This window comes from Rattus rattus, chromosome 11 (genome assembly GCF_011064425.1).
Source record: "Rattus rattus isolate New Zealand chromosome 11, Rrattus_CSIRO_v1, whole genome shotgun sequence".
In the NCBI taxonomy this organism is placed as follows: domain Eukaryota; kingdom Metazoa; phylum Chordata; class Mammalia; order Rodentia; family Muridae; genus Rattus; species Rattus rattus.
In genome coordinates, this window is record NC_046164.1 from 10,367,362 (window position 1) to 10,392,066 (window position 24,705).

The 24,705-nt window shown below is 45.9% G+C and overlaps 1 protein-coding gene across 2 annotated transcripts in view; it reads right to left on the reverse strand.

The window, feature by feature from the left end:
• Tmem150c (transmembrane protein 150C) overlaps window positions 1-24,468 on the reverse strand; it is a 73,197-nt gene extending 48,729 nt beyond the window's left edge. The window contains exon 1 of one of the 2 annotated variants that reach the window (XM_032916217.1): window positions 24,220-24,468. The gene's annotated coding sequence lies outside the window, so the exon portion shown is untranslated. Of the gene's footprint in view, window positions 1-23,959; window positions 24,007-24,219 lie in introns of those variants that run through there. The other variant, XM_032916216.1, reaches the window with a different exon arrangement.
• Between the last annotated feature and the right edge of the window lie 237 nt (window positions 24,469-24,705).

Below are 24,705 nucleotides of genomic sequence, written 5' to 3' on the forward strand. Positions count from 1 at the left end.
GGCAATGTCTAATAAAAATGGCCCTGCTGGTGACAACATGTGCAGACATGTGAAAGTTCCCATATTTGTTGAACAGGTTGGACAATGTAGCCCAGGCTACTTGTAGTATAAATTAATGTCCACAGTGTTTTTATTACATCCTTCAATAAAGGAAGGAAGGAGATGACTCCGCGTTCTCGTTATTCATCTAGAAAGACACACAGGAAGTGACAAAGGCGCCAACAAATAATAAATTTTTTTTTTTTTTGGTTCTTTTTTTCGGAGCTGGGGACTGAACCCAGGGCCTTGCGCTTCCTAGGCAAGCGCTCTACCACTGAGCTAAATCCCCAACCCCATAAATTTTTAAATGAACAGAAATGTTTCCCCACTGGCTTTGAACTCTGGGGTTCAAGAGATCCATCTGCCTCAGCCTTCTAAGTGCTGAGACCATTCAGCCATACTAGGAGCAAAATGACCCAAAGAAATCTGAAAGCTAGTTCTACCTTGGAAGATTAGCATATCAACTAACATGCAAAACAGTGTTAGCTGTGTCTGTAACATGTACTTATGTAACAGCACATTGGTGTATATATGTGTGCATGAACCTACACCAACAACTACATACTCTGCGTAAAACTAAGCTATAGGTAACCGAAAGCCATGAAAACAGTGCTTTTCTCTAGACATGCAGATTGCGTTCAATAAGGGACAAGCTCATCTGATTCCCGCTTCTCTCACTCTCTCTCCCACAGAAGGACGGTTTATACCTTCACTTGTCAGATCACCTGTAATTCAACTGTGGTTCTAACTTCCTGATAGTAGGTTCCTTTAAAAGAGTTCCTCATGTTGTGGTGACCTCCACCCCCCAACATAAAATTATTTTGTTGCTACTTCATAACTGTAATTTTGCTGTTATGAATCACAATGCAAATATCTGATATACAGGTCATCTGATGTGACCCCTGTCAGGGTTGTGACCCACAGGTTGAGAACTACAGAGCTCTTGCCCTACAGTGTGCTTGCCTGCCTGGCTCCAACACTCCTGGCAGTGGCTAGCGAGTTCAGCATCTTTAACTGGTATCCATTTTTATATCCATGTGAGAATAACAAAATTACCTTTTTCTGAAAATTATTTTTTAACAGTTACAAACATTTATGGAAGAGTTCGTTTTAGTGTGAAAAAATGCTAGAATATGAGAAAATATGGCGAGCTACCCAAATTCTTCTTGAAGATGGACTAATTCCGATGCCCCTGATCAGTAGGGACATTTCTAAACACTGAAAACTATAGACCAATTTTATTCCCAAATAAAAGGAAAAGTAATGCTCACAGCTTTAGACTGATGCACTTTTACATCCTGGCTCTCACAGCCACTTCTCCGAATGCCTGCTTCAAATAAGTGATAATTCCCAACACGTGATGAAAGTGTGCATGGCTACCAGTATACCAAGTAGGCAAGAGCAGCCTGAAATGCTCACCTCCCACAGTCCAGAGCCCGTGGGCCGTCTTTGTATCAGCAATAATTGTCTCAATAGCCGCTAGAGCATCATGGGATTCTGTCTGTGGCTCTCAGAGCCCTTTTATGCCGAGCCATCCCAGAGTCTGAGCAGTTACGTTAAGAACTGTATTTCCTGAGTCAAAACCAAGGGTATTTGTTTAAAGCAGTAGACAAGCCCTTTCTGTTTGAATTGTGCTATCAACTGAATCCTTTAGGCTGCTCTTGAACCAAATGTGAATTGCCGTCGGCATTCCCAGGCCATCGCGATCTTAAGTGAAGAAGGGCAGCCGAAGCCAGAATCCCAGCCTTAAAATAAAATCCACATTAGTCAATGGCTCTGCATTTTCAGGTGCACTGTCAGTACCTTTCGTCTGTCTGTCTGTCTGTCTGTCTGTCTATCTATCATCTATCTATTATCTATCTATCTATTATCTATCATCTATCTATCTATCTATCTATCTATCTATTTATCTATCTATCTATCGGCTATCCTTTTGTAATCCTGGAGACTAAATCCTAGGTCTCACCCATGTTAGGTGCTCACACACTGAGCTGCATCCCTAGCTGTGGACCTCAGGATAGTCAGCATCTGTGAGATATTATTTCCAAAGAACCTGGGTTAACGCAGGAGGAGGAGTGACTATGAGCAAATGAAACCATCATTTCCCATACTTAGTAAAAGAAATTTTACAAGTATGGAATTTTACAAGTATGAGGAAAGCTGGGGACATGGCTCAGAGGGCCAGAGAGCTTGCTGTGTGACTGTGAGGACATGTGCTCTAATCCTCAACAGAAGGTGCTGAGTGAAGCCGGACGAATCTGCAGCCTCGGCATGCGGGGAGGGAGTCGTGAGGGGGACGCAGAGCTTATTAGCTGCTGGCAGAACATGGGGAAGGGGCGCAAACAAGTGAGCTCCACATTCACTGAGAGACCTTGTCCCAAAGGAATAGGCAGAGGGTGATAGAAGAGGACACTGGACATCTTCCTCTGACCTACACACACACACACACACACACACACACACACACACACACACACACACACACGCGCACACACACACACAAACACATGTATGCACACATACATGTGCCCACATACATTCATATACACATGCACACAAACACATAGAAATTTGCACACATATGTGTATAGACACGAGCACATATACAGAGAGAGGGAGAAGGAGGGGGGGAGAGAAAGATCTGTACACACACAAGAATTTTTAAAATGTAGAGAAAAATGCCAATTATTACTGTCTTTAGGTCCAGTGGGTATTTCCAGTGTTCCAGAAGGATCTATCTTCTCTGTGGCTTCCAGCTCCAGGGCACAGCCAGTCTCTTGATAAATTATAAAGGTCATGGAGATGCTACCCGATCAGTTGAAGAATGTAAATCAAGAATAGCCCGCCACTACCAACAAATCTAGCTGGTTTCAGAGGATGCTTTGATCTGGAACCTTCCCTCTTGGCCATGGGCACCGGGAACTGCTTTTGCTAAGAAGCATTGAGCCCACAAGGAAGCCCGGCGGGATGGAAGCCGGTGTCTCTGCCTTTACTTTGTGTCTTTTTCTTTGGGTCATAGTCTTGTCCATTTCCGTCTGCCTAAGGTACTTCATCCCCCTCTAAATGGCAAGACAGAAGAGGAGTCACTGTCCTAAACCACTGGCACTCTGGGTTCCAGGACGAGCAGAACCCCAGAGGATGGGCACCCCTAACCCCTCAAGAGAGCGGTTACACACGGGAACAAGGGACACCCTGGAACAGGAGAGGTCATCATGTAGGAATCTGACTAGTCCCTTCAGGTGACAAAAGCATTTACAGACAAACGATTTATCAGACAATCTCACAGAACCAAGGCTCTGGCAATGACAGATGCTTAATCGCACATACAGCTTGACCCCTGCTCCAAAGTTTCCTGTAGTTAAGCCTAACACTCAGTCCAGTGAAAACGAACTGGGGGAGGGTCCACTGGACCCCTTTATCTGGTCCCCTTCCCAGTGCCTATTTATTGAATCCTCTCTCTCCATTGTCCAGTATTACCCTTTAGTTGATACTCTGCAATGGCTGGCCAAGTCTAGCCAGAGCATTTGCCCTAAGAACGGTTAGAGGAGGAGGAGGAAGCGGCCCAGCGGTTAAGGGCTCTGGCTGCTCTTTGAGAGGATTGGAGCTTGGTACACAGCACCCATGATGCTCAGCTCACAGCTGTACATAACCCCGGCTCCTCTGTGGGTACCTGCACTTACACACCCACATACTGCCACAGATATAAAAGTGAAACAGATCTTTTATTGTCGTTGTTGTTTTAAATGAGGGGAGGTTAGGTGGGTAACAGCTATCTCCTTCCCAAGCGTTATTTCAGACATACGAATATTAATGTGTTCGAGCTCTTGGAGACAAATGCAAGGTCTGTGGTCAGAAATACCCTGGTAGATAAGGAATTAAGAGTCGTTTTAAGAGGCAGGTTTTAAACACTATACAAGAGGATCTCCAACCTGCTCCTAACTCATTTTCAAACGTTGGCCTCCACGGCTAGTGCTGGCCTCTCAGGAAATGATAAAGATGTCCAGGCAGAGAGAGCTAATGATGTGGAAGATGGGCCGATGCTGGGGTGGGGGTGGGCTTACAGTGGCGCTCACGACTAAGTAGGGCCAATACGGGGGCCTTACAGTGGGCCCTCAGAACAGAACTGACAACAGAAAGTGCAGTCGGCTGCTTTTCCTTCCTGTGTTAGACACATCTTGAGCTCCAAGCTCCCTGGAGCCACTCCAGCTGACTCAGGCGGAATCAAATGATTCTCGGGTAAGCGTCTCCTAATCTGCTCTCACACCCCAGACCATGACACGCCTCCCCGCTCCCGGAGGAGAGCGATTCTGTACCCCTTGAATAAAAACTACAAGGAACAAGGACCCTGACGTTAGACACTTCTCCCCGCTCCTCCCCGCCCCCCAAGGACCCGTCAGGTCCTTTGGGGTTTATCTTTTGTTTGTACTCTTATAAACAAACTTTCTCCCTTTGTCCTCCTTCTACCCCTCCTCCAGCCTGGGTGCCCTGCTTCTTTCTTCTCTTTGACTCCTGCAAATTATCCTGGAGTTCCATCCTGAGTCTTCTGTAAATTTATTTCATTAATGAGACCTGTGAAGGTGACCCCATGCCCCTCCTCAGAAGCGGCATTAAAAACACTTGGACTAGCAGGAGTAGCCGGGCACACTTTCAATACCAGCACTGAGGAAGCGAAAGCAGGCAGATTTCTGTGAGTTTAAGGCCAGTCTGGTTTAAATTGCTCCACATAGTGAGCTCCAGGCCACTAAGGGCTATCTAGTGAGGAAATAGGGGGTGTAACACCGGGAAGAAGGTAAAATGACTTGTTCCAGGTGAAGGACTTCCTAGGGCTTGGGTTTCGCTACAAAGCTACTCGGTTTGACTAGAGAGCTGGGTAAATTGGTTGGACACAAAGTGAACAAGTCAACAATACAAGCGAACAAGTTGGATACAAGCAAACAAGTCAAGCAATACAAATCACCAATAACAGTTACAAGATGGTAGGAAAAAACCGAATGCGTTTGCCACGTACAGGACGAATAATCGGGAGGGCAAACTTTGCTGAAGGAGGATAATAAACAAAGGGAGAGGCTATGAGAAGCCGCTCAGGTTGGACAATCGCTTCACAGGAGCATCTGTCTAATCGGGGTCCAGCAAGTGCTGCTTCAAAGTCACAGCTCACGCTTCTCACAGCGCAGATTCCCCAGCCTCATCCCAAAGTCGGTAAGGAGAAGAAAGAAGAAAGGGAAGGAACATCTCCAAAGGTGTGTCTCGGGGCAGGTGAAACAGTTAAGTCCCCAGAATCACTGCAGCAGGGTGGCGGAGACAGGAAAATGTGGGTTATAAGCCACAAAGCAAGGATTTGTCCTAACAAAACTGGAATTAAAAAATACCACAAAATTCTGATGGGAAGAAAAAGACCATGTCTCAACAGACAGCACATCTACTGTGCCCAATGTCCCTGGGGCAGGGGAGGCAAAAACCACCTGTCACTAAAAGCGGTTGTTTTAAAGGAATGAGTGAGGAATATGGCAATTCTTGGAATAAGGTGGTTGTCCAGTTGATGGGATGTAGAACTACCATAGGCATGCCTGAGGAACTTTCTAGATCAGGCTAACTGGCATGAGAAGACCCACCTGTGATGTGATTCCTTAGGATGGAGTCCCAGACTAAATAAAAGGAAGAAGTTGGGGGGGGGGAGCTTCAATCTCTCTTGTGTTCTGACTGTGGGTACAGAGCGACTGGCTGTCCCTAGCTCCTTCCTGGCTGTCCCTAGCTCCTGCCACTGGTCACCCCTGCCAAGATGGATGGTATTTGCGAGCTGAAGCCAAATAAACTCCCTCCCTTTGCTTCTTGTCAGGCATTTGATCGCAGTAAAGAGATCAGGAGCTAATACAAGAGAATAATATAAAATGTGGAACTGTAACCCGGCTGGGAACATCCTTTTACTTTGTGTTTTTATGTGCAGGAGTGTTTTGCCTGCAGATGTGTACGGGAACTGTGTGCTCACGGTGCTCACGGAGGTCAGGAGGGCGTGGAGTCTTTGGAACTGGAGTTTCAGATGGTCAGCAGCCACCATGGGTGCTGGGAACCAAACCTGGGTCCCATGTAAGAGCAACAAGTGCTCTTAATCGCAGGGCTATCTCTCTAGCCCTTCAGGAAAGTATTTTCTTAGATTTAAAATACGGGGAGACATCACAAATGGATACTTCTGGTTTTTGAATGCATAGACTAAATTTTGGAACCATTACAAAGTAAGTGGTAGTCGGTGAGAATGGTTACGAACAGCGTTTGAGAGAAAGCGATGGCAGTGGTGTGACAGTGTGACAAAGGAACAGTCACCACACCAGGGAAAGGGGCAAAGAGATGCCAACCAAGATTCACCAGAAAAGAAACAAATGTCTGCAGTCAGGAATTTCTGCTGAAGTCAGCAAAGTCTTCATTTCCCCTGCTCTGTCCAAGAGGCAAAGATCATCTTAAAATAGATACTTAATGCAAGAAGGACTGTAGGTGAATGGGGCAATCTATACCACTGACGACCAAGGACAGCCTGGCTTAGCCTTTGGAAAATAAGCAGCTAACAGAATCAGGAAGCATGGGAAACCTGTCCTCTGACACAAATTTATAGTAGCGCTGAATCTCGAAACCACCAAGAAGGTATGTCCATGTCTTTATCCCTCTTTCCTGTGAATGTGACTATTGGAAAACAGGGCCTTTGCAGAGGCAGGGTTGACAATCTTGAAGTCATCACAGATTTACAGTGTGTGGCTGTCGTCCTTGTGAATCTCGGGAAGGACATAGGCACGTAGGGGACAGCCACAGGCAGTGGTGATGGCACCACATGCCAGGGAGGCCAGAAGCTGGCAGAGGCAAGAGAGTTTCCTGGATTCTTTAGAGGGAGCCTGAGCCCCTGAAGGGCCAGCAACTTAAATGTGAATTCCTGGCTTCCAGATTGTAAGAGAATAAGCCACCGCTGTTTTAAGTTACCGTGTGTGGCAATTCACCGAGGCCTCTGGAAGCTGATATAGGAGGTAGGAGGAAAAGTTTATACATGCATGAACGCACAACTGCGCTCGCTGTGACAGTAAACAATCAGGAAAAACTTGGAGCAATAAAAAAACTACAGGGATGAAGGGGTCGACAAGATGGCTTAGTGGGTAAAGATATTTTCTGCTAAATCTGATGACCTGATTTCCACTCTAGTGGTAGGGGATAGGTGACTTCTGCGAGCTGTCCTCTCATTCTCCCACATGGTAAATAAAAGTGTAATATAAACATTTTAAAAACTGTAAGGATTACGTTATGAGGAACCCATATATTACGCAACCATTAAACTATGTCTTGAACAATAAACCTTCTAAAGATTCGTATAGCACATGGACAGAAAATTCAGGACATGAAGGAATGTGTACAATGTGACCCCTAAAGGTAATAGACATGTTTCCTGTTTATATGAACAACATGGGGAAAAATCGCAAATTGGATATAACCTGGGATGTCAACAAGACACTAAAATATACATGCCTTGTGTCCAAATGTTCAGGACGCTACAGGCAGGAGGATTACCAGGGCTCAGAAGTTCAAAGGCAGCCTGGCAACATAGCCAGATTTAGCCTCAAAAGAGCCTCCTGACGTAAAACAGTTTATTGTGAGAAATATATCGATATTATAGACGTAAAGCATTTGTGAGCCAAAGCTGAGCTTCATGGATGTGGAAAGACATTTAAAATAAAACATTTAATAAAAAACATCTAGGGCAGGCTTAGTGGCTAATGGGTTCCGTGAGCCCCCTCCTGCCTCTCTATCCACCAATATTATTCTTTGATATGAGAAGAGAGCTTTCGCCATAAGCAAAACTAGAGTAGATGAATACTACTCTGTTTACTAATGCTGTTCCAGCAAGACGTACAGATGAAGGCCTACAGAAATGATAGCGAAAACAGCGAGACCAGAGAATGAAGTAAACTATTTCAGAAGTTAATGGGCATTCGAATAAAGGGTTAGATAAATCACAGAAGAGTAAAGTCTCAGAGTCCTACATCAAAAAAATGGAAACACAATCAATGTATAATAGTGACAGCCCCCCTAAAATACGTGGGTCTATCTGCGGTAAGAGTGGACGTGAGAAGACCCCACAGAAAGTGGGACTCAGAAAAGTTAATAGAGAGAAGCCCTCGGGGAGATGAGTTTGGAAGTGAGGTTATCTCTATCATTCATCAGTTTGAAGATAAGCCTACTTACCCAGGAAATCTCCAACTAGGCCACTTTCAAAATCTTTTTAAACCTACTTGATAATCTTGAAAGTCAGTTCTATCAGGAGATTCACAACTAAGCCCTGCGCTGTCCCCACCTGTTATTTTAATTAGCATCGCATCACTGAGGGGGCTTCCTTTCATACACTGTTGTTAGCATTGTTGCGTTTGCTCCTTACCCTCCTTAGCTCAGCTCGCTCCCACTAGGGAAAGGCAAACCTCTACACAGCGTTATAGTCATTTAAAAGAAACGCCACTAAAGCCTTCTAATTTACCCATTACACTGCACACAAATTATAAACTCATTTATCTAATTTAGCAGGTGTGTGTGTGTGTGTGTGTGTGTGTGTGTGTGTGCATGCGTGTGCACGTATGCATCTCTGGGTGTGCATGTGGAAGTCAGAGGACAACGTTCTGGTGTTGCTTCTCTCAGATCATCAGGTTTGGTGGCCTTTGGCTACTGAGCTAACTTCTCAGCCCATGAAACTATATTTTTATGTTGACATAAAGACAAGTTGTTTTCCTGTTGGCCGCTGTCTTTAACCACCAAGTAAAACTTTTAATACTTACCTCTCCTTGCTGTTTTAACATGTGTATACACCGAGGAGACCAAATGACGCCAATTAACATCAACAACGTTTCACATACTGTTTCCGATGAGAACACTCAGAATCCATCTTGTAACACTTTCCAAATATCTATTATATTGTTAACGCCTTCAGTTTAGTCTTCCAGGAGACAGGGTGCCTTGCATTTTAGCTGTCTGACGTTAGGCAATGTATATTATCATGGGACATTTCAATTCATTTATTTTTGAAGATCTGATTAAGGAACCTACCTCAAATATTTGCGTGCGCATGCAGTCACATGATTTACCTAGCTCAGTGCTTGGCACACCTAAGAGCTTAATAAGTGTGAGTGGCAGGCTTCAAGTTCTTTCTCCGTACAAAGTTTGCCTGCACAGCTAACCCTCATTTGGGGTGAACTCCTATTACCACTAGCCCACAGTGGCCCCACGGCTGTGGACTGAGCTGTGTTTGCCTAGAGGAGGGCATGTTTCCTTCTCCCTCGTGTCTACACAGTTCCTGAGATAATCGACCCCTGATTTGTTACCTACGCTGAGAGAATAGGAGGGCAGAGGAGGAGGGAGAGAGAGCATCTAGTGATACATGCTCGGTAATCTGGCAGCGGAATTATATTTCATTATGTCTTAAATTTAATAAAATCTTAGAATTTGAGAGATGTGTTAAATTGCCACAGAAAGGTGAAAGGACAGGACAAATCAGACAAAATCAGCAAAGAGCCTGCAAAAAACCGCAAATCACTGTCTACAGTCACTGAATCCCACAAAATACGTACATGCTTTCGGGTTCTGGCTCTTAATCTTGAAGTCCGGCTACGGGTTGATAGTGAAGAAACGTGTATAACTGGACTGGGCAAAGTCTCATTTATTTAAAAGTACAGATATCCAGACATGGTTCCCATAACAATAACAGTAATAGCCTTTGTTCTATATTAGTATTCTAAAAACCCATTTAGATGGATGAAAATCTGTGTGTGTGTCTGTGTGTCTGTGTGTATGTGTATGTCTCTGTGTGTGTGGTATGTGTGTGTGTACGTCTGTGTGTGTATGTGTGTGTGTGGTATGTATGTATGTGTGTGTGTGTGTGTGTGTGTGTGATATACCTGCACACACTAACAAGCATTACTTCTTTTCAAAGCTGAAATCATTTCCTTTAAAATGTGATACATTAATATATTATAGTACTTCTCAGTTTAAAGAGGTGGAGGTTCTCTCACATGCTGTCACATGAGTAAACCTTAGGAAATCACACCAAGTGCAGCACACCATCTAGGAACACACAGAGTGAGATGGACACACTACCATCCTGGTGCTAGGGGAGCCGGGGCAGGACAACCTGGGGTTCTAAACTAGAAGGGGCTCTGTGACTATTAACAGGTCTTCAATAAAAGGGAAGGTCATTGGTATGGTGAAGTGGCTAAGGTTGCTGGGTCTCACTAGAGGAAAGCAGAGAGAGACAGACACAGAGAGACAGAGACAGAGAGACACAGAGAGACAAAGAGACACAGAGACAGAGACAGAGAGACAGAGACAGAGAGACAGTGTGACAGAGACAGAGAGACAGAGAGACAGAGACAGAGAGACACAGAGAGACAAAGAGACACAGAGACAGAGACACAGAGAGACAGAGAGACAGAGACAGAGACAGAGAGACAGAGAGACAGAGACTGAGAGATAGACAGAGGCAGAGAGACAGAGACAGAGAGACAGAGAGAGACAAAGAGACAGAGACGCAGAGACACAGAGTCAGAGACATAGAAAGACAGAGGCAGAGAGACAGAGACACAGAGACAGAGAGTGTGTCAGAGACAGAGAGAGACAGAGAGAGACAGAGACACACAGACAGAATGACAGGAAGGGATAAGTTGTTCCATCAGTATAGAGTTTCAACTCTGCAAAACAAAGAGTTTTGGAGACAGAATGTATACTTATGGGGATGTTCCTAACACAATTGGGTTGTAGATTTTACAATGACGAAGACGGAAAGCTTTATGTGTACTCTTCACGCTACAGTTCATAACTAAGTAAATAGGGCTGGTGAAATGGCTCATCAGGAACGTTCGGTGCTTGATGTCAGGCTAATGACCTGAGTCTGATGCCCAGGACCCACAGCTGGGAGATGAGACCCTTCAAGTTGTCATCTGACTTCTACACAAGCCCCGTGGTATGCACCCCCAGGACCCCAACACAAAATAAATAGATTTAATAAAATGTTTAACCTAAACATAGTAAAAAGCCATATACAGCAAACCAGTGGCTAACATTAAACTAAATGGAGAGAAACTTGAAACAATCCCACTAAAATCAGGGACTAGACAAGGCTGCCCTCTCTCCCTACTTATTCAATATAGTTCTTGAAGTTCTAGCCAGAGCAATCAGACAACAAAAAGGAGGTCAAGGGGATACAGATCGGAAAAAGAAGTCAAAATATCACTATTTGCAGATGATATGATAGTATATTTAAGTGATCCCAAAAGTTCCACCAGAGAACTACTAAAGCTGATAAACAACTTCAAGCAAAGTGGCTGGGTATAAAATTAACTCAAATAAATCAGTAGCCTTCCTCTACACAAAAAGAGAAACAAGCCGAGAAAGAAATTAGGAAACGACACCCTTCATAATAGACCCAAATAATATAAAAGTACCTCGGTGTGACTTTAACCAAGCAAGTAAAAAGATCTGTACAATAAGAACTTTCAAGACACTGAAGAAAGAAATTGAAGAAGACCTCAGAAGGTGGAAAAGATCTCCCATGCTCATGGATTGGCAGGATTAATATAGTAAAAAATGGCCATTTTACCAAAAGCGATCTACAGATTCAATACAATCCCCATCAAAATACCAATCCAATTCTTCAAAGAGTTAGACAGAACAATTTACAAATTCATCTGGAATAACAAAAACCCAGGATAGCTAAAACTATCCTCAACAATAAAAAAAGGACTTCAGGGGAATCACTATCCCTGAACTCAAGCAGTATTACAGAGCAATAGTGATAAAAACTGCATGGTATTGGTACAGAGACAGACAGATAGACCAATGGAACAGAATTGAAGACCCAGAAATGAACCCACACCTATGGTCACTTGATTTTTTTTTGACAAAGGAGCCAAATCCATCCAATGGAAAAAGATAGCATTTTCAGCAAATGGTGCTGGTTCAACTGGAGGTCAACATGTAGAAGAATGCAGATCGATCCATGCTTATCACCCTGTACAAAGCTTAAGTCCAAGTGGATCAAGGACCTCCACATCAAACCAGACACCTCAAACTAATAAAGAAAAAAAAACTAGGGAAGCATCTGGAACACATGGGCACTGGAAAAAATTTCCTGAACAAAACACCAATGGCTTATGCTCTAAGATCAAGAATCGACAAATGGGATCTCATAAAACTACAAAGCTTCTGTAAGGCAAAGGACACTGTGGTTAGGACAAAACGGCAACCAACAGATTGGGAAAAGATCTTTACCAATCCTACAACAGATAGAGGCCTTATATCCAAAATATACAAAGAACTCAAGAAGTTAGACAGCAGGGAGACAAATAACCCTATTAAAAAATGGGGTTCAGAGCTAAACAGAGAATTCACAGCTGAGGAATGCCGAATGGCTGAGAAACACCTAAAGAAATGTTCAACATCGTTAGTCATAAGGGAAATGCAAATCAAAACAACCCTGAGATTTCACCTCACACCAGTGAGAATGGCTAAGATCAAAAACTCAGGTGACAGCAAATGCTGGCGGATCGGAGAAAAGAGGAACACTCCTCCATTGTTGGTGGGATTGCAGACTGGTACAACCATTCTGGAAATCAGTCTGGGTTCCTCAGAAAATTGGACATTGAACTGCCTGAGGATCCAGCTATACCTCTCTTGGGCATATACCCAAAAGATGCCCCAACATATAAAAAGAACCGTGCTCCACTATGTTCATCGCAGCCTTATTTATAATAGCCAGAAGCTGGAAAGAACCCAGATGCCCTTCAACAGAGGAATGGATACAGAAAATGTGGTACATCTACACAATGGAATATTACTCAGCTATAAAAACAACGACTTTCACGAAATTCGTGGGCAAATGGTTGGAACTGGAAAATATCATCCTGGTGAGCTAAGCAATCACAGAAAAGACATACATGGTATGCACTCATTGATAAGTGGCTATTAGCCCAAATGCCTGAATTACCCTAGATGCCTAGAACAAATGAAACTCAAGGCGGATGATCAAAATGTGAATGCTTCCTCCTTCTTTAAAGGGAACAAGAATACCCTTGGCAGGGGGAAGAGAGGCAAAGATTAAAACAGAGACTGAAGGACACCCATTCAGAGCCTGCCCCACATGAGGCCCATATATATACAGCCATCCAATTAGACAAGATGGATGAAGCAAAGAAGTGCAGAAGTGTAGATCGCTCCTGAGAGACACAGCCAGAATACAGCAAATACAGAGGCGAATGTCAGCAGCAAACCACTGAACTGAGAATAGGACCCCCGTTGAAGGAATCAGAGAAAGAACTGGAAGAGCTTGAAGGGGCTCGAGACCCCATATGTACAACAATGCCAAGCAACCAGAGCTTCCAGGGACTAAGCCACTACCTAAAGACTATACATGGACTGACCCTGGACTCTGACCTCATAGGTAGCAATGAATATCCTAGTAAGAGCACCAGTGGAAGGGAAGCCCTGGGTCCTGCTAAGACTGAACCCCAAGTGAACTAGACAGTTGGGGGGAGGGCGGCAATAGGGGGAGGGTGGGGAGGGGAACACCCATAAGGAAGGGGAGGGGGGAGGGGGATGTTTGCCCGGAAACTGGGAAAGGGAATAACACTCGAAATGTATATAAGAAATATTCAAGTTAATAAAAAAAAATACAAAAAAATGTTTAAATAAATAAATAAAAGCTTGTAAAGGAACTCACTCTTTTCAGGTATTTCGTGATGCCCTGTTCACTTGAGGTGTACGTACTATCAGCATTTTGACGACAATAGAGCACTCCACTGTAGAGATGAACCTAATCTATTTAACAGCGGAAAACAAATTTTGGATGGACAAAATCTACAAATGTGTGACTGATGGAAAGGTGTCCATAAAGAAGAGAGAGAGAGAGGTTCAGAGCCACTCAAGAGATAGGGATGTCAGAACCGAAATGGTTCGGGTTCTGGAGTAGACTAGAGGGGAAGTTGTCATAGAGTTTTATTCTGTGATAAAACCACGACCGAAGCTGCTTGGGGCTTACTCCATTTTATGTCTCTCAGGCCACTCCCATCACTGAGGGAATCAGGGTGGGAGCTCAAGACAGGGACCTGGAGGCGGGACCTGAAGCAGAATCCATGGTGGATGCTGCCTAGTGTCTTACCCTTCCTGCCTTGCTTAGGACCACCTGCCCAGGGATGGTGCCGCCCACAGTGGACCGGGCCTCCAGTATCAATCGCTAATGAAGAAAGTGCCCTACAGACTTGTCTATGGGCCAATCCTATGAAGTGATTTTTCTCAATTGAGAGTCCCTCTTCCCAAATGACTCTGCAGCTAGAGTCTAGCTTGTGTCGAGCTGACAAGGGACCAATTGTGTTAGTTTTAGACCAACTTTCTCTCTTGATTTTTAAACTTTAAACAGGAATCTGTATTTTTTAAAAATGATTGCAGCAAGTTTTTTCCATTTATTTTTCCCTCATACATCCTGACCGAATTTCCCCTCCTCGCCCCTCCCCTTGCCTACACCTCTCCTCTCCCTCAGATTCACTCCTTCTGTTTTTCTTCAGAAACAGCAGGCTTCCCAGGGATACCAACCAAGTATGACATAAGAAAGGTGCAATAAGACTAGGTACAAATCCTCATATCAGGGCGGAACAAGTTAACCTGGTGGGGGTGGGGGTCCCAAGAGCAGGCAAAGCAGAGACACTCCCATTTCCACTGTGAGGAGTCCCACAAAAACACCGAGCTGACAACTATAACATATGCAGAGGACCTAGCACAGATCCAGGCAGGCTCCAAGATGGCTGCTTCAGCTTCTTTGAGCTGCTATGAACCCTGCCTAGGGGATTCCATGGAGCTTATTCCCCTCGCGTCCTCCACACCTTCAGCTCCCACAATTCCCCACCCCCAAACCCTTGCCTCACCCATGAGCAAATCAAATTGGTACTTGGACACTGTGGGGGTAAGTGCGCCCTTGTTGCTATGGCAACCCAATAGGAAAATGGCCTAGATCTAACACCATAGATTTGTCAGAGTCTTCCTGATTAAGATAAGATGGGCTTCATTGGCCTTCCTGTGTTCATTTCTGGCCATTGGCCCAAGGCACACTCTGTGATGCCCTGAGGGAACACTACGGAGTCCCTGAGGGAACACTGCGGCACACAGGCTTCCTTGACTACCTGTGCCTAACCAGCCAAACTTGAGGGAATCACATGAGAGCTTTTTAAAAGTGTGGTGTCTATAAACCCCCACACAGGCGATGCTAATTTAACTGTTTGAGGGTGCAACTTGATTGTTAACTCCTCAGATGATTTTACTGTGCAACTGTGCCTCTTGGGTAGACGGCCCAGTGCTCATGTGGATGGCGCTGTCCAAGGTAGCAACCCTTTAAGAACGTTATCAGCTCACCATCTGCTGGAGCCTGTCTCTCTGGACCATTGGATGGAGGGATGCCGCATCACACAAAGCTGGTAAAATTTAAGTCAGTCAAAATTAAAGATCTAGCCCACAGCAGACCTAGCAGGAGATATCATCAGTTTGGGGAGCCCAACTGTCTAACTCCTTGATGGTATATAAGCACTTCAGACAATGTAGCAACAGAAGAGTGATTGTGTCCAGTAACACTTTATAGTACTTTGCTGGCCTTCTCCATTAGATAGTCAAATGCCCTAGGATAAAACTATCCTGTATAATATAACCCAGAGAGAAAATGATTTAATTAAAGAGAGGAAGGAAACATTCAATTGGGGACTGAATCTGAAGAGACTCTTGAGGTCTAGGCTGAAAGTCATGCTAAGAGAGCCTGGCCAACAGTGTGTCAAGAACTCGTGTAACATAGCCAGAGTCTGAAAGCATAAAGAAGCCACCGCCTTCCGTGGTGACTATAAATAAATAAATCGTGTGACATCCAAAGGCTTTGTCTTGCTTTCAGACACCCTGCTGGGAAATCACTGCCACCTAGAACAATTCTCAATTCTCCATGTGGCAAAATGATTTAAAGTCCATGTTATTCATAAAAAGAAAATAGTAGGGAGAGGAGGCGTTATCCAGAGGGAACGGGGCTACGGCTTGGTCAGCACTGTGCTTGGTGCACAAGCTGAGGACTTGAGTTCAGTCCCCTGCAGTCATGTAAAAGCCAGGCATGCAGGTCTGTGACTTCAGGGTTGAAGAGTAGAGATGGCAGGATGCCTACAGTCTGCTGTCTAGCAGGACTAATCTAAAGGTGAGTGTTGAGTTAGGTGAGTGACACCCTGTTGCAAAAAACAAAAATGAAGAACAATTGAAGAAGCCCATTGACTTCTGGGTTTTATATGCTTGTACACACACACACACACACACACACACACACACACACAGCTGCATGCACATACACGCTTGCATGCACACACACGCTTGCATGCACATACATTCTTGCATGCACACACACGCTTGCATGCACATACATGCTTGTATGCACATACATGCTTGTGTGTACACACACTTGCACACACACATACTTGCATGCACATACACGCTTGCACGTACACACACATGCTTGTATAGACACACATGAATGCACACATATGCTTGCATGCACACACACATTTGAATGCGCACACAGTCATACATCTCATATTCTCCCACAAACAGTCATTCTGAGCCAGGGGCCATACTTCAAGTGCCACCATAGCGAACAAGCCACATTTCTGAACTCCGTTTATAGCTTTGCAAGCAGACAGTGCCTTGGTTTAAGTCGCCTGATCTTTAAAAAAAAAAAATCACAACTTGCCCCTATTGGATCATAACTGGGTCTGCCCTGCAATTCAGCTAATGGAGAAATCTTCTCTTTAGTTCTACAAGCCTAGATATGCAATCAAAATTACAGTATGTAATGGCAGCCCACTCCTCTCTATGTAAATCAATTTTTATGCTACATATAAGCTGAAATTAAAAGGGAGAAATACCAATCAAAATGTCACAGGGAAGATAATCGCCTTTTAAAAGACCAATTGCATTAGCCGCCAAAGCTACAAGGACATAAATATGATCCTTGCAGCCACCGTGCTGCCAATGACAAGAATGGCAGAATGTTAGATTTTTGACATGGAGGGCATGAGGGAATACGGTCATAAAAGTCTTTGTGCTTCGGTCTAAATCACTTGGAGAAACTGGGCCTAGATGTTGTAAGATACACCTCTACTAGGAACTCTAAGAGAACTGCATCACAGAGCCACAGCTTAATAGACAAACACTTCTAAACTCACACGAAACTAATGCTTCTGCTTACATTGTTTCACAATGATACCCCCATTTTACCTACTTGGTTCATGTGTGTAAGTGTTTTGTCCACGTGTACCCCATGCTCGTGCCCGTTGTGCACAGAGGTCAGAAGAGGATGTCAGGACCCAAACTGGACTTACAGATGGTTGTGAGCTACCATGTGGACGCTGGGAATCAAGCCCTGGTCCTCTGCAAGAACAAGTGCCCTAAACTACAAAGTCATCTCTCCAGCCCCAATATCATCATTTCTTAACTATTTTATTCACTTATGAATCTGCAGAAGGAAGACAGTTTGAAGACTCTTATTGGCAAGATTCTGTGGGGTCGACAGGGTCAAACACCCATTGTAGCTGTAGAAAGCCGATTTTAACTTAGGTTTTAGAACTTCCAAGTGATGCCATCTAAAACCATTTCTTTGTCAGCTAACTCAGCACAGACATGAAGAATAGACAGAACAAATATAATTAAAATGCTTAATTTCGTCGTGTGTTTGTAACCTCAGGATATAAAAAGAGGGCCCGGCTACCTTCCATATTGATATGATTATCACGTTCACCCCTTACGGACGCTTTGGCGTGAGACAATGCCATCTCAAGCACAGGCCAGTTTCCTCTACTGCCGTAGTTAAGCATGATTACTCCTTAAGCACTATGTACGTGGCTTTCAGTGTCTTTTCAATGATGGTTCTTCAAGCCTCTTTCTAGTCCATGGGCAAAGTCTCTCACTGCCCGCAGACAGACAATTCTGGAGCCTTGAACAAAGTCTGAATATTTTACAGATTTTTGGTTTTAGTATGTTACACGCAGCCTCTGGACTTTTAACAGAAGGAAATTGAGCATGGCGGCAGACTTAGGCCTCTCCTACCCGGCAAGGTCTCTGGATAAGTGATCACTCGTCTTTAGCCTGGTCTTTAAGGAAAACTGGAATCTGCATCTAGATTACAGTATGGGGGGCGGGGCTTTCCAGTTCCAACATTAAGACCTCCTAAGACACTGACACTCACGTATGTGCTCATTTATATTAAAACAATTTTTTCCAGCCATGGTGCTGGGGGTAAATGCGGGGCCTCACCAACACTAGGCAAGCCTCTACCAGTGGGCTAGCCTCAGTTAGCTGTACTGGGAAGTGTGCAGTAGCACTCACAGGTCAGAAGTGATTTTGGAAAGAAAGTGCAGGTGATTGTATGCAGCGGGGGTTTGGAGATGGACCGGTTAGAGTATTTCTCATTTGCTTGCTGCAAACCAGAACGAGGAAGCTGGGGGGTGTGGGCAGCAAAGGAAACACTTGTGGAGATGCGATCTGCAGGCAGCCTCCAGGATGCTCAGGCTCTCTCGAAGAGGACTAGCCTCAGAGACCACTGGCTGGCGGCAGCGAGGTCTCTGCAGCCTACAACTATGGTGACTCCCTTCTCACCATCGGCTCTGCCTCGTGTAGAAAAACCACTGCTGTTGGCTTACCTCTGCCCAAGGGCCTTGGTGCATCGAGTCTATGAGTGCCATACATCTGCAGATGCCCATCCATGTACGTGACTGTTGGATATGGGCACAGGGTGTGCCTTCTCCACCAAATGAGATGGAGGTACTGTGGGGAAACAGAACTCCCCCCATCAAGGAAAACCAGGACAACTCACATGGGGAACTTGGTGTGGAGTGATTGGTATTGCTACAGACTACATACGTCTCCCATCAGTGTTTCTTGGAGGGGTGCGAGAGGACCTTTCGCAGGGAGGACTTTGCATCTGAACCAGGACACATGTGTACACGACAGTGACTGCAGGCAGTGGACACCCGTACATTGCAGTGCACAGATGAACAAGGCTACGCGGGAAAGGTTTAAAGCCAGAGGTCCTGATTCTCCAGTACTCAAACCCGTTTCTACCCGCTTCCTTGTGGCCTAGTCATTATTATACATTGAGGAAAGAGAAACTTCCATCGAGGACAATGCACAGACGGTTTTATGGTTCTGTTTCAGAAGGAACACGATGATCCTCATCTACAAATTGATTTTAAGACCCAAGACAAGCAGTTTGAAAAACACCATAATGTATGAAAACACTAACAACTTTTTTTTCTTAAATCAAAGCTAGAAGGACATTGCACTTTATTTCAGAGGGCACTGGATTTATAGGGAGCGTTTATTAAATGTATTTAAGTACCCACGTCACCGTATGGGATAGTTATGAGGAATCTGCCCTTCTAGACCGTAAGTACTGTAAGGCACAAATGCCTTAGGGTTGTTTTAACCTAACTCTAGTATATCTTAACACACTCAATAATTTCTAAATAACACACTGAAGGGTAGTGACTTCCCAAACTGGGAACCTCCGGACCCTTCAGTTCTCCCCCGCAGAGAGACTCTTAGGTCTCTGGGCTGGGTGAGGGTCGCTCATTCAAGAAAGGAGAGAGGCAATATCTTGTGAAATCTAATTAAAAGAAAAAATGTGCTGTCTCCAGCATCAAAATAACGGTTTTAACCAAAGCGAGTTAGTTTTAAAAATAGAAGCTATCCAGTAGAAGCTTACTCGAACCCCACTTCACTAAAAAGGAGAGTGGGCGGTATTTTAAGTGAATTTGGTAAACGCTACAGGCGGTGTGGAGCAGCGGAGGGGGCGGGTGTCTAGATCGAAGCTCCAGAGAAAGAAACCGGACGTGAAGGGATACAGAGCAAAGACATCAGCCCTAGGCTGTCCCGTGAGCAACTCATGGGCCATTTGTGTCGGGGCTGACTTATGAGAGGAAGGGTACAGGCAGACACAGCCATAATCTTTCCTCCCTTTCTCCAAATCCCCCCTCCTTGGCTTGGAAACGTAAGGAGTGCAGGAGCCAACTTAGAGTGAGTGAGCTACAGAGCGCACAAGAGCAGACGACGCCCCTTTGTGAGCGCCCCACAAACACGGCTCCCGACAACTTGGTCCGATAACTGCGCTTGTAAATGTCGGAGACAGAGAGTTAAAAAGCCAACTGTTTTTTAGAGTAGACAAGGACTCTAGCATAAATGCAAGTGCCTTTTCTACGAAACCCTATTCCAGAGTTAAATCTCAATTCCTGGCAGGATAATGCAAATTTCTACTTCTTCCCAATTAAGGGATAATTGCCCTCAAATGTATCCCTGTCAGAAACGAGTGGTGGGAATTCAGAGATGTGTCGCCTAACGCGGTGGCCACTATCTCCATGTGGCAATTCAAGCTAATTAAAGTTAAATAAGATTTAAAATCTGTCCCACAATTGTACTGGCCACATTTCAACGGCCTCATATTAAGGTTTATGGTTATCATATAAGACAGATTTACAGATTATTCCCATCAATGTAGAAAGTTATGCTTGGTAGTAGTGATCTGCAAGAGGAGATATATATAAATATATACATATATATCATATATTAAATTAAATGTAATATATGTAAATGTAATACATTCATAAAATTAAATATAATACTATATATATGTTAAAAAGGAAACTTTATTTTTTACTTGCCTAACCTACTGGAGCTGGCTTGATCCAGACAACATGGGGCTGGGTGTGTCAGTAACCACCGTTATCTCTCATTATTCCATCTGTCCTGACTGAAATCCTTCTTGGTTAAGCATTTCCACTCTGGGCCGGGAGAGGCTCAGTCTATAAAGTGCTTGGCATGTAAGCATTAGGACCCGAGTTTGGACCCTCTGTTACCCGTGTCAAACACTGAGCGTGGTGTTGGGTGCCTGTAACCCCAGCCTTTGGTAGGGAAGGGAGGCGGGTAGACCTCTTGAAACTCACGAGTTGGGTGAGAGGCCCTATCTCAAAAAATAAAGGTGAAGAGAGATGAAGGAAAGATGTGCAGTGTTGACCTCAGGTCGAGTGTGGAGACACATGCATAGATGTGCACACGTGTGTGCACCACACCCAGACCCAACATATACAATGGCAACATTCATGCATACCCAACACATATCAGAGGCATAGTAACCATAGTCACCCGGGCCAACACTCATACATACATACCCAACACACACAGTGGCGTAGTAACCATAGTTGCCTGGGCCTGACAAGGCCAATCCCGTTCCTGCAGAGTCCTGAGTCTGATACTACTGGTCCCTTCAGGAAGAGAAAGACTGGCAGATAAAACATTAGCTTCTCAGGATCCCTTGGCCTAACCCCTGAAATGAACCCAAAAGGCCAGATACGGCTACCCTTCCTTCCCTCAGGGCTCCAGGTTGCCTGCTCATCTGGACCATAGAGGAGCTGGCTACAGGGAAACCAAGATACAGTGCCTTCATTCTCCACAGTCAAAAGCAGCGCAACTGAACACAAAATTCCTGCAGGGTGGCTGTGAGCACGGTGGCGGCAGGCTGTGACAAAGGCCAACAGACAGCATTACTGTCTCTCCTGAGAGACACAGCCAGAATATGGCAAATACATAGGCGAATTCCAGCAGCAAACCACTGAACTGAGAACGGACCCCCATTAGAGAAGGAATCAGAGAAAGGACTGAAAAGATCTTGAAGGGCTCGAGACCCCATATGAACAACAATGCCAACCAACCAGAGCTTCCAGGGACTAAGCCACTACCCAAAGACTATACATGGACTGACCTGGGCTCCAACCTCATAGGTAGCAATGAATAGCCTAGTAAGAGCACCAGTGGAAGGGAAGCCCTTGGTCCTGCCAAGACTGAACCCCCAGTGAACAGGATTGTTGGGGGGAGGGTGGTAATGGGGGGAGGATGGGGAGGGGAACACCCATAGAGAAGAGGAGGAGGAGGGGGAGGGGGATGTTGGCCTGGAAACTGGGAAGGGGAATAACAATCGAAATGTAAATAAGAAATACTCAAGTTAATAAAGATGGGGAAAAAATTAAAAAAAAAAAAAAGATGACCCTCTAAGGCAATCTACCTCCCTCACAAAGCATTCGACAAGAAACAAACGCGGACTAATAAATCGCTATCAAGATATTATAATGCAAATCTACATAAGCTAGCCATTACTTAGCTGACCTGCAGATCAGAATAAGCACGCGGTTTTTTTTTTTCAAACCGTTTATGTTTGACCAACGTCAGGCCATCTGCCATTTATTACTAATGCTAGCAGAACGTCCTTACCCTTTATTTACTACATCCAATTTGTCAGCTTCCAACTTGGGAGGCTTGCAAAATGTTTAAGTAATTTATACATCAAGGGCAAACCGTTGAGATTCCCACGCTTATGCCGAGAAAATTAAATTCACACTTCTAGTTCATTAAGAGATGACAGTTGCTGGGCATGCTGGTGCAAGCCCTTAATCCCAGTACTCAGAGGCAGAGGCAGGTGGATCTCTGTGAATTCCAGGCCAGCCTGGTCTATATAGTTAAGTCCCAGGATAACCAGAGCTACATAATAGGGAGACCTTGTTTCAGGTGGGTCAATAGATAGGTGGGTGGGTAGGGAGGGAGGGAGGGAGACAGAGACAGAGACAAGGGGGGAGGGAGAAGGAGAAGGAGGGAGGGAGGGAGGCAAAGAGAGGGGGAGAGAGAGCTCTGCACAACTATGGTTACTTTGGAAGCAGGGTTCTCCGCAGGACGCGTGTAAGAAAGTTAGGTATCTGATGCAAGTTGAGATTGTAAAATCATTCACTTTGCATCTATTACATGCACGCGCCTAACGGTTTATCCTCAGCATGGGAAATTTTACGTGGGTCAGCTTACTAGCTGCTACCGTGAACGTTATGCATTCACATTCGCCTGCCCTTTTTTATTAACTGCAGCCCAGAATGGAGTTACAGCCGTGCATTATTAAAATCCGTCTTCGATTCAAGCAGAGAATTGAAGAAACAGAAACTAACGTTGCCCTCTCGGCTGCGTTACTGTAATAGATCTAAGCAGTGCTTTTTTTCCTGTCCTGCTTCTGTGGTGCATTTCGGTTCCCTATCAGGATGTCGTTTGTGGGAGGTCAGCCTGGGATCGCCCAGGGGGATTGGCTGGCTTCCGTTCACCTGGGCTCTGCTCTCAACATTGGCAGTCACCACCCTGGCTCAGCTCTGAAAGACCTGGTCAGAGTAGCTGCGACCGAAAGACCAGCAAAGTGCTATGGGGGTTAGGGGTGGACTGAGAGGGATGAATGGGGGGGTCGGGGGAGGACGCAAAGGAACATGAATTTCAACTGGGAAAACCCTAATTCCCGCTTTGATTCATTTAAGGAGGGGGGAAACCACTTAGCGAAGGCTCTCTCCAAAACCCAAGGTAGTCAGTCGACTTTTGAAAATTATTTATAACCGTGGATAACCAGACCGCCTCGTGCACTGTGACCCGTACCCTCCCCCTCGCCCCTCTCCTCGTTCAGCCCGAAATCCTGGATTCTTCCCAGGAACGAGCGCCCAGCAGGGCGGGCACCCGGCTGCGCGCAGGGCACCGCAAGTTAGCGCCCGGGGCCGGTGGACTCGGCTTCACCGCTCCTCCCCAGACCCCACCCGCGGCGGTGGGACACCTGTCACCGGGCGGGGCGGGGGCCTCAGGCGACACTGCGGAGGCGGGGAGCGGGACAGGCGCGCCGCGGAGCCGCACCGCCAGCCTCGGGCTCGGGAGCACGCGCCCGGGGGCTGGGTAGGCAACGCCACCGCCCGGGTGGGGTCCCCACGGGGTCCGGAGCTGGGCGAGCCCGGCGAGCGGGGCATCAGGGGCCAGGGGCGGAGGAGGGCGCCGCGCCTACCTGCTCCGGGCGGCGGCGGCTCGCGGGCCGTGACCTGCGGCGGCGGCAGCGGCGGCGGCGGCGGTGGCAGTCGCGGTGGGGAGGGCGCTTCCTTCAGGAAGGGGTGGGATCTGCCCGCCCGCCCCCTCCCGCTGCAGCGCGGCCCGTCCCCGACTTACTCCGGGGTCCCCGTCGCGGGGCCTCGGGTAGACGGTGGAGCCCCGAGGTCCCGGCTTGTACCTCTCCCCCCTCCTCCCGGTCCCTGGGTCCCTCACAGTCACCCGGGGCTGCGGCTGCGGGCGGACGGTCCAATCGCCTCCTTCCTAAGCCAAGGTGGACGCGTTTGCCTGGCGCTCCTCACCCAACAAAAGGCAGGACGGAATCCGGGATCCTCCGCCTGCTGGTTATTTATTCCTGACCTGTTATAACCTTCTTGCGGCTTCCTTCTGTCCACACACGCACCTAGGGCTTTGCGCACAGCAGCTAAAATTCATTTCCAGGCCCACCAGCCCAGCTTAGTTCTCCGCCACCCGCTGCCCTCCCGTGGTTTTCCTTCATCTTACTGAACAGACACAGGACCAACTTCTGACCCTGACAATGGACCGAGGACTTCAAGGCCGCTCTCCTACAGCCAACTTGCTCATCTCCCCTGTGTGTGTGTGTGTGTGTGTGTGTGTGTGTGTGTGTGTGTGTGTGTGTGTGTGTTCATAAAACACTAGTCAGCATTTTAGTAGCACCCCATCCCAGACCCCAACTTTTGTCACTGA